Source organism: Myxine glutinosa, chromosome 5, assembly GCF_964187855.1.
Source record: "Myxine glutinosa chromosome 5, kmMyxGlut1.1, whole genome shotgun sequence".
Classification (NCBI taxonomy): domain Eukaryota; kingdom Metazoa; phylum Chordata; class Myxini; order Myxiniformes; family Myxinidae; genus Myxine; species Myxine glutinosa.
This window is the reverse complement of record NC_136265.1, coordinates 209,379,711-209,393,436: the sequence shown is the minus strand read 5'-3', so window position 1 is coordinate 209,393,436 and position 13,726 is coordinate 209,379,711. Positions and strand designations below refer to the sequence as shown.

Sequence of the window (13,726 nt, the reverse complement as noted above, 5' to 3'; positions counted from 1 at the left end):
CCCCGTCGCGTGTTGTCTTTTGGAAGGAGCAGCAGCCCAATCTTTCTCTCCCCCCGGAGCCCATTCTGACTCGGTGGGGGACGTGGATCGACGCCGCGGTGTTTTACGCCGAGCACTTCGAGGCCGTCAAGGACATTGTGGACCAGCTGAACGATGACGCGATGGCAATCCGGAGTGCCAAGGACCTGTTCGGAAAGGCAGACATCAAGCTCAGTTTGGTCTTCTTAAATGCCCACGTGTCGTTCATCCCGAAGATCCTTAAGCAGCTGGAGGAGGCCGGCATGGAGCTGGCCAAGGCCTTCCAACTCCTTGATCAGGCCAAGGAGGAGCTCGAAAAGATCCGAGGCTGCCGTAAGGAGATCCTGCTCACCAAGTTCAAGGCGGTGCTGCAGCGCAATCCTGACATTGGTGTGCTGAGGACAGTGGCTTTGATCCTGGATGGAGATCAGCACGGATCTGAGGTTGGTGTGCCGGCTGGAGTCAAGCTTTCTGACATCCCCCTCTTGAGGTACTGCCCCATCGTCAGCGTCGACGTGGAAAGGTCCTTCTCCGTCTACAGAAACGTCTTCACCGACCGCCAACACCGCCTCACCAAGGAGAACATTACCAAGATAATGATTTCAAACACCTACTTTAACCGTTCCTAAAAGGGTCTTGTCAATTTCTTCTAGTCCTCTACTTATCAAACAATGCGGTTGCAATAAAGGTACCTGAACGTCATTTTTTACCTGTTTACTAGCCCAGAGTGCTTAATGTGGTGCAGGAAAAAGCTTACCATTTTTTGTTCTTTTTTTGACTGATTTCTGAAAAACTTGGTAATAATAAAAAATGAATAAAACGGGGGAAAAAAATATTTCGGGATTTTTTCACATAAAAAAATAAAATGCCGCTTTTCAAAACATAAAAGGCCTATTTTCTTAACATAAAAATCCGTAGTCTACTAATTACACATAGATTCCAAATTGATACAAAAAATAAAAAAATTAAAAAATAAAATTGCAATGCGTTTCGGAGGACCTCCGCCGATCCCCTGAGACTGGCTCACTGAACCCCTGGGGTTCGGTCGAACCCAGGTTAAGAACCACGGGCTTAGTCTAACTAGGCCCGGAATCCATCTAGTTTGTCTGTCCTGTACCATCTCCATGCAATTATGTCCTTGCTCAGATGTGGTGACCAAAACTGAACAACAACAATATTCCAGATTAGACCGCACTAAATTCATACACAGTGTTAACACTACCTCTTTTGATTGATATAATTTATCCCCCTACGAACACAACCTAAAACCATGTTTGCTTTACCTATGAGACCAGGAGCCCAGAAGGTTTATTCAAGTGAAAAGCGCCAAAGCAACTGACCACGTGGGTTGAAAGGGTTCTACCCCAACATCACAAAAATGCATTGCTGCCGGATCAGGGCCTGTGTCTTCCCGCCAAAATCACCCAAAATAGGGACGCCATTACCGAAAATCCTATTTTCATCAATATCTGGAAAACTATACATGGCAGTATCACAAATCTGGTGTCTACACCCATGTTTTCATGGTCAATCATTATAAAAATGCATTTCTCCTTAGCCAGGGTTGTCTTTCCCGCCCAAAAGCACCCAAAGCACCCAAAGTGCCCAAAGTAAGGAAACCATTGCTGAAAATCCTATTTCCCTCAATATCTGGACAACTATACATGGGAGTATCACAAATCTGCTGTCTACACCCATGTTTTCATGGTCAATCATTACAAAAATGCAATTCTCCTTGGTCAAGCCCAAAAGTGCCCAAAGTAAGGATACCATTGGTAAAAGATCATACTTTCCTAATTATCTGGAAAACTATACATGATAATACCATATGCAAAAACAGTGTTTAGATTTTTAACACTTTTCTAAACACTATCTTGCACCACGTTTCTAAACAAGTTTAAATTTATGCTAAACATGTTTCGGAAGTTGATGGCTTGTGTTTATTAAACAGACGGTGTTTATGAATTTGACATTTGTGTTTCGGTTTTAAACATTTTTAGAAACGTTGTGCAAGAAAAGTGTCTAAAGTCACAAATGACGTGTCTACACCCATGTTTTCATGGTCAGTCATTACATTGGCAACATTTACAGTGTTTAAAATATCTAGTTCACCATGCATTACCTCAACAATGGTGTATTATGGTATTTCCATCCAACTTGTGTCCTTAACTCACAACTTGCAGAGTCATTCTCCTTCAGAAGGAAAATAGTACTGTTCAATGACACTAGTTGTTCTGACATCTCTGCATTTTTACGTGTCTACTCCGTCACTCATCACTAGTATTACTGTCCTCACTCCAAGTATTATATCGACGTCTGATTCTGCGTCATCTATGGAAGCTGCTCCAACTCCGTCTCCGTCATCCGTAGGTAGGCCGGTGAGGGACTCTGGAACTGCACTTCCTGGGTACCAATCTGGTTCAAAGCAGTTTTGAGTCAACTTCCATCCATAGTCTGTGGGACTTGCCCCACCTGTTGGATCAGTCTGGTCAGCCCTCTTCAAAAACTCAAAACAAAAATTGGTGCAACTAGTATAGCAAATTTTGCAATAAAATCAAGACATGTTACATAACACCATGTACGGTACAATATAATACACCATTGTTTAGATAATACATGGTGAATTTAGTCATTTTTAAAGCACTGCAATTGTTGGCAATGTAATAATTGACCATGAAAACATGGGTGTAGACACATCATTTGTGATATTCTCATGTATAGTTTTCCAGATATTGAGGAAAGTAGGATTTCAGCAATTGTTTCCTTACTTTGGGCACTTTGGGTGCTTTTGGGTGGGAAAGACACAACCCTGGCTAAGGAGAAATGCATTTTTATAATGGTTGACCATGAAAACATGGGTGTAGACAGCAGATTTGTGATACTGCCATGTATAATTGTCCAGATATTGAGGGAAATAGGATTTTCGGTAATGGCGTCCCTATTTTGGGCGATTTGGGCGGGAAGGCACCGGCCCTGATCCGGCAGCAATGCATTTTTGTGATGTGGGGGTGGAACCCTTTCAACCCACGTGGTCAGTTGCTTCGGCGCTTTTCACTTGAATAAACCTTCTGGGCTCCTGGTCTATATTGCCGCTTGGGGCTGTCCTGTCTGCTTACCCCCGTATGAACAAAAGCGAGAATTGCTTTGCAATACATGTCCCCTACCAGGTTTCAGTTCAATATCAGTAAACACATCCCTTTATTTGGGCGGTGTATAATGCCGTATTAAAAAAAACGGCATGATGAATCATGACGTCGATGCAGGAAAACGAATGGAGCCCTTGAAAAAAAATCCATCCAGGTGGTGACATGATTCGCTAATTAACTCAAAATTTAAACCATGTTGGTGTGCCATGATATATCGTGAGATTCCGTCATGACGCTTCCTCTTTATTAGTCCCCTACCGGTGTACACCGGAGGGGACTATATGTTTGCACGCCGTCCCTCTGTCTGTCCGTCTGTCAGTCCGTCAGTCTGTCAGTCCGTCACGCAAAGAACAGTTTTCCGGACTTTTTTTCTAAACACAATGCTAATGATTTCAAACTTGGTACATGGTTTCCTCATGATAAGTTACAGATCGAGTTCGAACTTCACGACGTTTCGATCATTTTTGACAAAGTTATGCACTTTGAACTTTGGTAATTCTGATAATTCTGATGATCCTTAACTCAGCGCCATTTTAAGTTTTAATTTCCTTTAAAAAATATTTTCTCTGCAATAATAGGACCGATTGAGATCAAATTTTCACCGTAGGAGGGACTCGGTCTGTAGAATATTTTTATGGTAATTATGACGTCACAGGTCACGTCGTTCGGCCGCCATATTGTTTTTCGTGAAAACACGAAAACCTTTTTCTCTGCAACGGCTGAACAGATCGAGGCCAAACTTTGCAAGCAGAATCGCATACCCATGACGAACAAAAAAGTCAGCGAGCATGACATCATGCATCACATGGTTTCAGAGTTATGACGTTTTTAAGCATGAACCTTTAAAACCGAGCCCCTCCCTCATTTTTGATCCAATCGAGGGGAAACTTCACAGATCTGTTCAGCATCTGAGTCTACTAAAATGTCTTTTTGGAATTTGTGATAGGTCACGTGGTTTGGCAGATATCGTTAATTAAACGAAAATATTAAACAAATGGATATCTCTTGTTTATTCTGGAGTTCTCCTCAAGCCGCACCGCGCGCCCTCAGCCTCGTCTCGCGAACGTCAACAGCGCGACACAGCGCACGCTTTCGGGAGGGGCGGAACCAAGCCGAGCAACATATATATACACATCGATCATTGATCGTGAACCGGAAAATATAATCAATTACTGATATTTAGCGACTCGAAAGGGTCTTTATCAACAACTTATTTTCTCGTGCTTCTGCTGACCTGTCTGCAAGGTGTATAAATCGAAGTGCCGAGTGCGAATCACAGGTGAGCCCGATCTGAGGTAATTAGCGATTGGGAACGATTCAGAACCTGTGGATAAATAACCCTTGGTAATTTCCCCAACAGTTTTCCGGACGACAGACTGTCGGTAGGGGACATGTATTGCAGCGCAATACTCAGAATGCTTGTCTAATTTTAACCTCTTAATTTAATTTGATGAAAATAATTATTTAATTTAACCTCTTAATTTAATTTGATCTTAATCATTCTTAATTTAACCTCAATTTAATTTTAACCTCTTGGTATCATTAATGCCCTCTTGCTTTGAATACAAGGAAAGAAAGGGAGAGGGGAGGACAGACTCAGAGAGTTGTGGTTTTGGTTTGGGGGGAAGGAGGGAGGGAATAGGGGAGGGGGAGGAATGGGAGGGGGCAGCGAGAGGACAGTCCTTTTTAGTCTTTCAGTCATTTTTCTCTTTTGAGAATCCTAAGACATCAGGGCTATTAAAACCCTTTAGAACCCTAAGACCCTCTTTATCACCTAAGGCAGCCCGACTACGACCACCCTCCACCGGAAGATGAGCGTTTGTTCCACTTGGGACTATTCATTATTATTCCTACCCATCCCCAATGTGTGTGTGTGTGTGTGTGTGTGTGTGTGTGTGTGTGTGTGTGTGTGTGTGTGTGTGTGTGTGTGTGTGTGTGTGTGTGTGTGTGTGTGTGTGTGTGTGTGTGTGTGTGTGTGTGTATAAAAGAGAGATAGAATTGTGAGGAACAGAAATGAAAAACGAGGTGTGTGTGTGTGTGTGTGTGTGTGTGTGTGTGTGTGTGTGTGTGTGTGTGTGTGTGTGTGTGTGTATATATGTTGCCATTTTTCTCAGAAATGGCTAAATGGATCTTCGTCAAACTTTCAGAGGTTCATCATTGAGTTCCAGGGAGTGTTTTAGGGTTAATAAAAAACTTACGTTTTTGAAAAAAAACTTTGATTTTTTTTGAGATGTTTTTTAAAATCGCACTATAATGCCTCAGTCTTTGTGACGATGTGAAAGGTAATATTAAAATGATCCTCGACCCCATTCCTTAGTGGGTGTAGGGAAGTGTTTTTGGCCCCCACAAAAAAGAGGAAAAAAAAACCAAGTTTGATTTCTTCAAAATGCCAACAGGATTAGAACATCACTGGGCAATGTCGGGTACCCCAGCTAGTTTATGGATAAGTTGTTGATCAGCGGCCGCCATCATGTGATTATCTGGTGGTATTGCACCTCAAAAAACATGATTTATAAATGGTGGAAATGTGGCTTCGTATCTTGGCAAAGGGTGATTATCCTGGGAGGTTAGCTATTTCCTTCCCAGTTCCTAGCAGAAGTTATGGCTGGAATTTGGCTAATGTGCCGGCGATAGCTCACCTGCTCTTCACGAAGGACAGTTACCAGAATAGGGAAAGGCAATGTATTGACTCCAATGCATAGTTTATTCATTTATTTTAAACTACATCTGACCGAGCAGATGTATTGGGATAACTTGGGAGAACTTCACATTTGTGGCATGGCCATGGTGTAGAAGAGAAGGCAGAAATGAAGTCCGAAAGAGTTGTTCTACCTTTGGGGATCAATATTACTGGCACGTTGTCTTTGCCGTGCATAGCCCTCTGATTTATTGATTATCTGATTTATTACCATTGTCTATCTATCTAGTTTATTATCATTGATTGATTATCTGGTACCACCTGCCACTAATTTAATGATTATCGAATTTCAATCAGTTGATCGCAATATATGGGACATGGATGACGAGAAGACGAGGCCATTTCGTAGGTGTTCAAAGCTCCTTTATTCGAACAGAAAGCCCTCACGAACGGAACTCATACAGCTTTTTATAGCGCCAAAAACCCACTTCGGAGGGCGTGGCTTCAACAACCGAGCGCACGTCACGCCCACACAATCAGAAGCCCGTGCCCGTGGATTATGTCCCAATAAGGTAACCGCCACAACATCTTCGGTTGGAGTATCAAATATAACGTTGTTATTTAAGAAAAGTTCGAGAGAAGAATAATTGATATATCCGTGTTGACGTGTATATCCGTGTTAAGATAGCTTTATCATGGCGTTTTTCCAAGGCCGCTTTTTATAACAAAACTAATGATAAAAGTATAATCTTAATGTTATTACAAAACAATATTGTTACGTTTGTAGGGCGTAGGCAGTGATTACCTTAGAACCAATTTGAGTCTCGTGAGATCTTGTCGGGGCGGTCACGGTTTTTCGAAGCTGTTGCACGATCTTCACGCACGCTCGAAGTTAAGTAATTGTTCACAATTGTATGTTTGTCAAAACTGTATTTATCTTACGTGTGTGTGCCTATAGTGTGTCCCTCGGAAGATTCTCCGTGTTAATCTTTCATACCTGTATAAAATAGTCGAGTATTTCGTGCCGCGCGGCCTAGTTGTTGAAGCTTCCTACCTTGAGGCTTGGTTCTCTCCGGGCATCCAAAGTGAAGTTATTTTTCCATTCGTGTATTTGTCAAATTTCAACTCGTTATTTTATCGTATATGCGTCATTGTTTGTTTGTAGTTGGTTTTGGTTTGAATTTCCTGTAACTCATAATTTATTAATCGTGTTCTGTTTGTTCCGCGTGTGTGGCCTTGTACCCCGAGTGGTTGTTAACTTAAGTTCCCTACTTCGTGTTTTGCTTGGTCTTAGATTTTTCCCTTCTACCCCAAACATAATACTCTTTGTCTAACGTTTTGAATCGCCCCCCCCCCCAAAACAAAAAAACAAAAACAAAAACATTTATTTTCCTTTCTCCACGTGTGCTGTTCGCCCCGCCCCCATTATCTCCTTGCCATCCACCTTTTGCCCTGTTCACGTGACTCGTGGTTGTCCCTCTAGGCTCCCTCTCCCCGTTGGTATTTTGTGAATATAAGATTGTTCACGGTTCTGTTTAAATATTATTTAAATATGTTTAAACTTTCCCCTGCAGTGTTTTATTCAGTGGTGTATTACAACACGCTGTTTTTCTTCCTATTTAAAAGGCTTTTCTCAATTTCCTCTCCAACTCATTCCACGTCAAAAAAAAGAAATTCAATCTCTTATACATCTCTCTCACTACATGTTCTAAATTCACATTCATTCCACCCCTCCTCCATTGTTCTTAATCGGATTGCTAACTTCAAAATCACAATAAACCCAATTTGTTATCAATGTTCGTCTTTCAATAATCATCCACTTTCTAAACTCCCCTCTTGCCCCTCCCCTCCAAATCCCCCCCTTGCCCCTACACTCCTAAACTCCCCCCTTGCCCCTCCACTCATAAACGGCCCCCTTGCCCCTCCCCTCCTAAACTCACCCCTTGCCCCTCCCCTCCAAATCCCCCCTTGCCCCTCCCCTCCAAATCCCCCCTTGCCCCTCCACACCTAAAATGCCCCCTTGCCCCTCCCCTCCTAAACTAAACTCCCCCCTCCCCCCTCCCCTTCAAAACTCCCCCCCAACCCCTCCCCTTCAAATCTCCCCCCCATACCATTTCTCTCCAATTCTCCCTCCTCCCCCCTCCTCCTCTAATCCGCCTCCTCCCCACTTTGTCTCCCTTCTAGCTCATACCACCACCTCCCCCAACCTTCTACTTTCCTCTGCCTCCCCTCAAACAACCCCTCACTGTGCCTCATCCCATCACCATCAAACCCTTTGTCCTCCTCATCTTTCCCTTTCTTGTAACCCTTGTGTAATCTCTGACACACTATCAACTGCTCTCCCTACCTCCCCCTCTCATCCTTCATCTTACCCTACCCCTCCCCTACCCTGTCCTGTACCCGATGCTCCTCCTCTCTCCTCATTAACGATATGGACCTTAAACATCCAGGGCCTTCGCTCAAACCTGACTGATCTCTCCATACAGGTTGCTTCTGACAATCCAGACTTGATCTGCTTAACAGAGACTTTCCTCCTTCAAGATGTCTCTGATTCCTCAATATCTCTTCCTGGTTACTCCCTCTTCCGGTATGATAGACCTGAGCCTCGTCCTGGTGGTGGGGTGGCTATCTTTATCAAAAACTCTCTTCCGCACTCTCCCACCTTTTTTTGTTCATATGTGTTCTGTACCGTCCCCCAAACAGTGATGACTCAATTTACATTTCACTCTCTGACAACATGGACCAACTTCTATCCACTCATCCCAACTCTCCCTTCCTCGTATGTGGCGACCAACTGTCATCATGCCAGCTGGCTGGGCGTGGGTTTCTCTCTCACCAGTCATGGCACCTCAGCAAAGGACTTCTGTGACTCATTGGGACTGACACAATCTGTCAATTTCCCGACCCGGATCTCAGCCAATGGAGTATCTTCTCTTCTAGACTTGGTTATGACAAACTTCCCTGCAAATGTCTGCTGCTCTTCTTCTGCTCCAATCGGTTCTTCTGATCATGTGCTTGTTAAAGTGGACATCTCTCTCGCCATTCTCAGAGAGCCTCCTCAGCGTCGACGAGGCTGGCATTTCACTCAGGCCGACTGGCACGGTCTTCAAGCAGCCATCAATCATCTGGACTGGTCTGCCATCTCTACTGCCTCTGACATCAATTCTTCCTGGGAATTCTTCCAAAGCAAACTGCTCTCTCTCATGCACAGATTTATCCCATCTCGTCTTCAGTTGTCTTACCCTTCCTCCCGTCCATGATACACTGAATCTTGTGGTGAGGCAGTTGCCCTGAAACAACTGCCCTGAAACAACTTGCCTTTGCCTCTTGGAAGGCTAATCCAACTGAAGGCAATCTCAGTTCCTTCCACCAAGCTCGGAACAAGTGTGTGTCTACACTCAGGAGTGCCAGGAAGCACGATCTCTCCACACTCAAGAATGAACTCTCAAACCTGTCTCCTTCCTCCAAATCCTGGTGGCATCTGGTTAAATCCGTTTCTGGTGTTTGTTCCCCCTCCATCCCCTCCCTTACCTCAAATGCCGACACAGTTGACACCACACGTGACAAAGCCAAATGCCTCAACTCTGTGTTTGCCTCAAAATCTTGTGTCCCAAACCCATCTCTCTCTGTTCCCACCTTACCCAGTTGAACCCAACTGCTCCTGGACTCTGTGTCCTTCTCTCCTGACAAGGTGGAGAAGTTTTTGTCAAACCTCGACTATGATTCTGCAACTGGACCAGACGGCATCAGCCCACGGGTCCTAAAATCCTGCTCTGCCGCTCTATCTCATCCAGACGGCATCAGCCCACGGGTCCTAAAATCCTGCTCTGCCGCTCTATCTCATCCTCTCTCTGTTCTTTTCACCCTCTCTTTTGCTCAAGGTCATCTGCCAGCATCTTGGAAATCAGCAAACATGACCGCTTTACACAAAAAGGTGCAAAAACAGATCCTTGCAACTATAGACCAATCAGCCTGCTCCCAATTATCAGCAAAGTCATGGAATCCATCATTGCTTTGGGTATCAAATCCTTCCTCTTCTCCAATGGCTTGATCTCCGATCATCAATTTGGATTCAGACCAGGTCATTCTACTCTGGACATGCTGCTTCTGCTGTCTCAACAATGGATGGAGGTCCTCAATGCCAAACAGGAAATCAGAGCTGTCTCCCTTGACATATCACGTGCCTTCGATACTGTCTGGCACCCAGCTCTGCTCACCAAACTCTCCTCCTATGGTGTCCATGGAAATCCCCACGCATGGCTTGCGGACTTCCTCTCTGGTCGTAGTCAACGTGTGGCCCTGAATGGACTTCTCTCATCTCCCCTTCCTGTTCAGGCTGGAGTTCCCCAAGGCAGTGTTCTGGGCCCTGTGCTTTTTCTGGTCTTCATAAATGATCTCTCCGACTCTCTGGAAAATCCTCTCTATCTCTTTGCTGATGACTCCACTCTCTGCCGCTCCATTCCTCTTCCCTCAGATCGGCAGTCTGCAGCCTCCTCACTCTCTGAAGACCTGGACAAAATCAGACTGGTCAAACAAGTGGAACATGTCTTTCAATCCTGACAAATCTCACACTCTTACTACGTCTCTCCGAAAAGACCGACTGGACAACCCTCCCATCTACTTTCTCAACAATCCTTTCCAAGAAGTTCTGTCGCTCAAGCTTTTGGGTCTCACTATCTGCCATGATCTTTCTTGGGAAAACCACATTTCCAAGCTGGCCTCCAAAGCTAGTCGCCGACTGGGCATCCTCCGTCGTGTGAAGTCTTTCCTTGGCACACCTGAGCTCCTCACCACATACAAGGCTTTCATCCGCAGCTCAATGGAATACTGTTCTCCCCTATGGGCCGGTGCTCCAGCCTCACACCTCGCTTGGCTTCACGCTGTTGAAACCAAAGCTTTCAGAATCATTGGAATCTCCTGCGATGAAGCTATCTCCAAGTGCCTTTCACTCACTCACCACAGGCAGGTAGGTGTTCTTTCTGTCTTCTACCGACTCCTCTCCGGCCTTGCTCCCCCAGCTGTCTCTGTGCTTTGTCCCCCAAATATTCCTACAGGTCGCACAAGATCTGCCAGCAACCCTCTGATGGTTAAACTGCCGAAATCTAGGCTCTCTGCTCACCTTCACTCTTTCATTCCTCTTTTCTCCCACCTCTGGAACAAACTCCCACACTCCCTTCAATCCCACTCCTTCCTCCAGGTCTTTAAAACAGCTGTTCACCACCATCTCTTATCTTCCCCCATCCAAAACCTTGATCTTTTCTACCTCCGCTAATTCACCCCAGATCCACTTTGTTTGAAATTCCAACTTCTTTCCTGGAAGTCCTTGCAGTGTCCATATGTTTTATACCTCACCCACCCCGCCCCCTTCCCATGCCTCCCCCTCCCAAACTCCCCCAAAGCCCTCTCCCTCCCACAGATCTCTCGATGTCCCTGCTCTCAGATGTTGTGTTTGTGTTCCTCCCCCTCTCGCCCCATCTTGTCTACCGCTCCCCATGTTATGTGTCTTATGTGTTGGTTTGTCTTTCTGTGTGATTAATGTTAGCTCTTTCACGAGCCTCGATCTTGTATACAAATAAATAAATAAATAAATAAACCATGTAGAATGTATAGATAGATTAGTGTGCTCCGGTTGGCGTGAAGAAGAAGAACCATCTCGATGTACTATAAGTAAGGACTTTGTATTAGACTGGACTGTCAGGTTAAGTTTGTTTCTTCGTCCCCATTACGAGGAGTGGGTTATGTTAATTAGCTTGGGGATTATGGGTAATTATCCCTTGCATGTCGTTACCTCTGTAATTTATTTGCTATGTCCCTTTTGGAACCACATCATAGACACATAGCCAAGCCACGCAATCGCCCGCATTTAAACTCACTAATTATAAAACTAACCGGAGTCATGCATCAAGTGCTGCCGCTGACAACATTGATTTGGAATCGCACAGGATGGGCAGGCCTAGAGGACACACCCCCCGAGGAGCCGTGTTTGGGGAAAGGGGGGGGTTTGATTGAGAGGAAGGCCGGGGTAAGGTGTCCCCGACACCCTCACGGAAGTAAATTTTATTTTCGGGAATTTTGAAAATGGTCTGATCTTTTCAATGACTTGATCTAACATTTGTAATAGTAATAATAATTGGCAATAATAATAAGGATAATAACATGATCCTCTCCCACTCCCATGCTAGCGGGTTCCCAAGTAAATCAAAATATGAATTTAATGAGGCCTAGTCTAGAATAGTGTACAGTTTTGGTGATCACATCTGGGGAAGGACATACCTGTAAATGGTACAGTACAGACAGGTACATTGTCGAGCTGTACTAGATTAATTCCAGGGCTAGCTCGACTAAGCGATGAACAGTTGAAGGAGACAGGTCTTTATGCATTGAAAAGGAGATTACGAGGAGATCTGATTGAGATGTTGAAGATAATGAGGGATGTGGTCAAGATCAGTGCAGTTTTTTTTAGCATAGTGGGCAATGTTGGGCCCAGGGCCTTATCTTGAGGGTAAAGAATATGAGAGTTAGGGTAGTTTATGGTAGGGGCCTTTCAGTCGGAGAGGAGCTAATGCATGGAATGGTCTCCCTGGAAAGGTAGTGGCAGTGGAGTGGTGGATATGTTTAAATGGGAATTATATAGGTTATAGATACCTGGATGCATGGAGATAGAGGAGTATGGGAATGTTGGCAGGACTTTTCGTTCGCCTGTGTGTTTGGGTTTTCTTCAAACAACACCCCCCAGCAGGAGCTCCTTGAACCCAAATGGCACACTGTCATCTCTGATGTGATTATGACGACCACTTACTGTAAGAGATATTGTAGTTTGTTCCTGACTGGCCTTGATGGTGTCAGTGTTCAATCAGATTTCTCGAAGATCATGTGCTGCAATTTTTTAAGCCTCCCCCTATTATGATAGGGAGAGCTACACAATCTTCAATCCTTCCTCAGTTTTCAGGAGCGAACAGGGGGCTTTGCCCCCTGGGCCACTAATTGGGTTGTGGACCCTGGTCCTTGAGCACTTGAAGTCACATTTTACACATGCATGGATGCTCCACATGTACTTGCTAGTATACCGTGGGACCCCGCTATTCGTGGGGGATACGTTCCTGAAAAAACCGTGAATAGCGGGGTCCGACTGTATTTATAACGGTGGTCTAAGCTCCAGTTGAGCCCCCATTCCCAACATGATTGATAGAAAATAAACCTACCCAGTACATGCACAAGCCCCAGATATGTCATTCCCATCAGTGTTCACCATAAGCTAATCCAGATACACAGTCCATTCAATGGTAGCGAGCCATCGATGGGTTGCCCAACGCACGTTCCTCCACTCCACTTCCACCGACCCACCTGGTAGGGAGTTTGCACTACGAGCAGGTGCCCGTTCGGCAAGCTGAGAAAGTTCTCCAACTCTTTCGTTGTGGGGAGGCAAAGCCCTTTGTCTCAGGTACTTTTCCAAGTATCTTTCAGAAGCTTGGTGAGCCATTCCCACATCACAATCCTTATCCAGGACACATCATACATTATATTTCGGCCTAAACTCCTGTTTCCTGGGGTTTCTGCGCATGCACAATGAGCATTGTGGGGCAGATTACATCATTTCAAAAGTGCAGAATTGAGGTTGTTAAGTGACGTCAGCAATTTGTGTGCCGCCGCCATATTGGAGTAAGAAATAATCGAAAAGTGGAAGAGAAAGGAACGTCCATCCATGTCTCATGATCGGTTGAGTTATTGTGCTTTGTGTGCTTTCATGGTCAAACAATCTGGGTCAAAAGTTGTTCTGAAGCTTTGGTATGTCGATACGTTGGACACTTTGTCTAGGGAGCGATATTATAACAATATGGGTTATAGGCAACACAGACCGATATGAATTGCCAAATACAGCAGGATTGCTGTGATGGACAGATTGGGTGTGTGAGACGAGGAATAA

General features: G+C 44.8%; 1 protein-coding gene across 1 annotated transcript in view; it reads left to right on the top strand.

The window, feature by feature from the left end:
• LOC137428175 (uncharacterized) overlaps positions 1-13,726 on the top strand; it is a 297,132-nt gene that overhangs the window by 40,830 nt on the left and 242,576 nt on the right. The window lies entirely within an intron of this gene.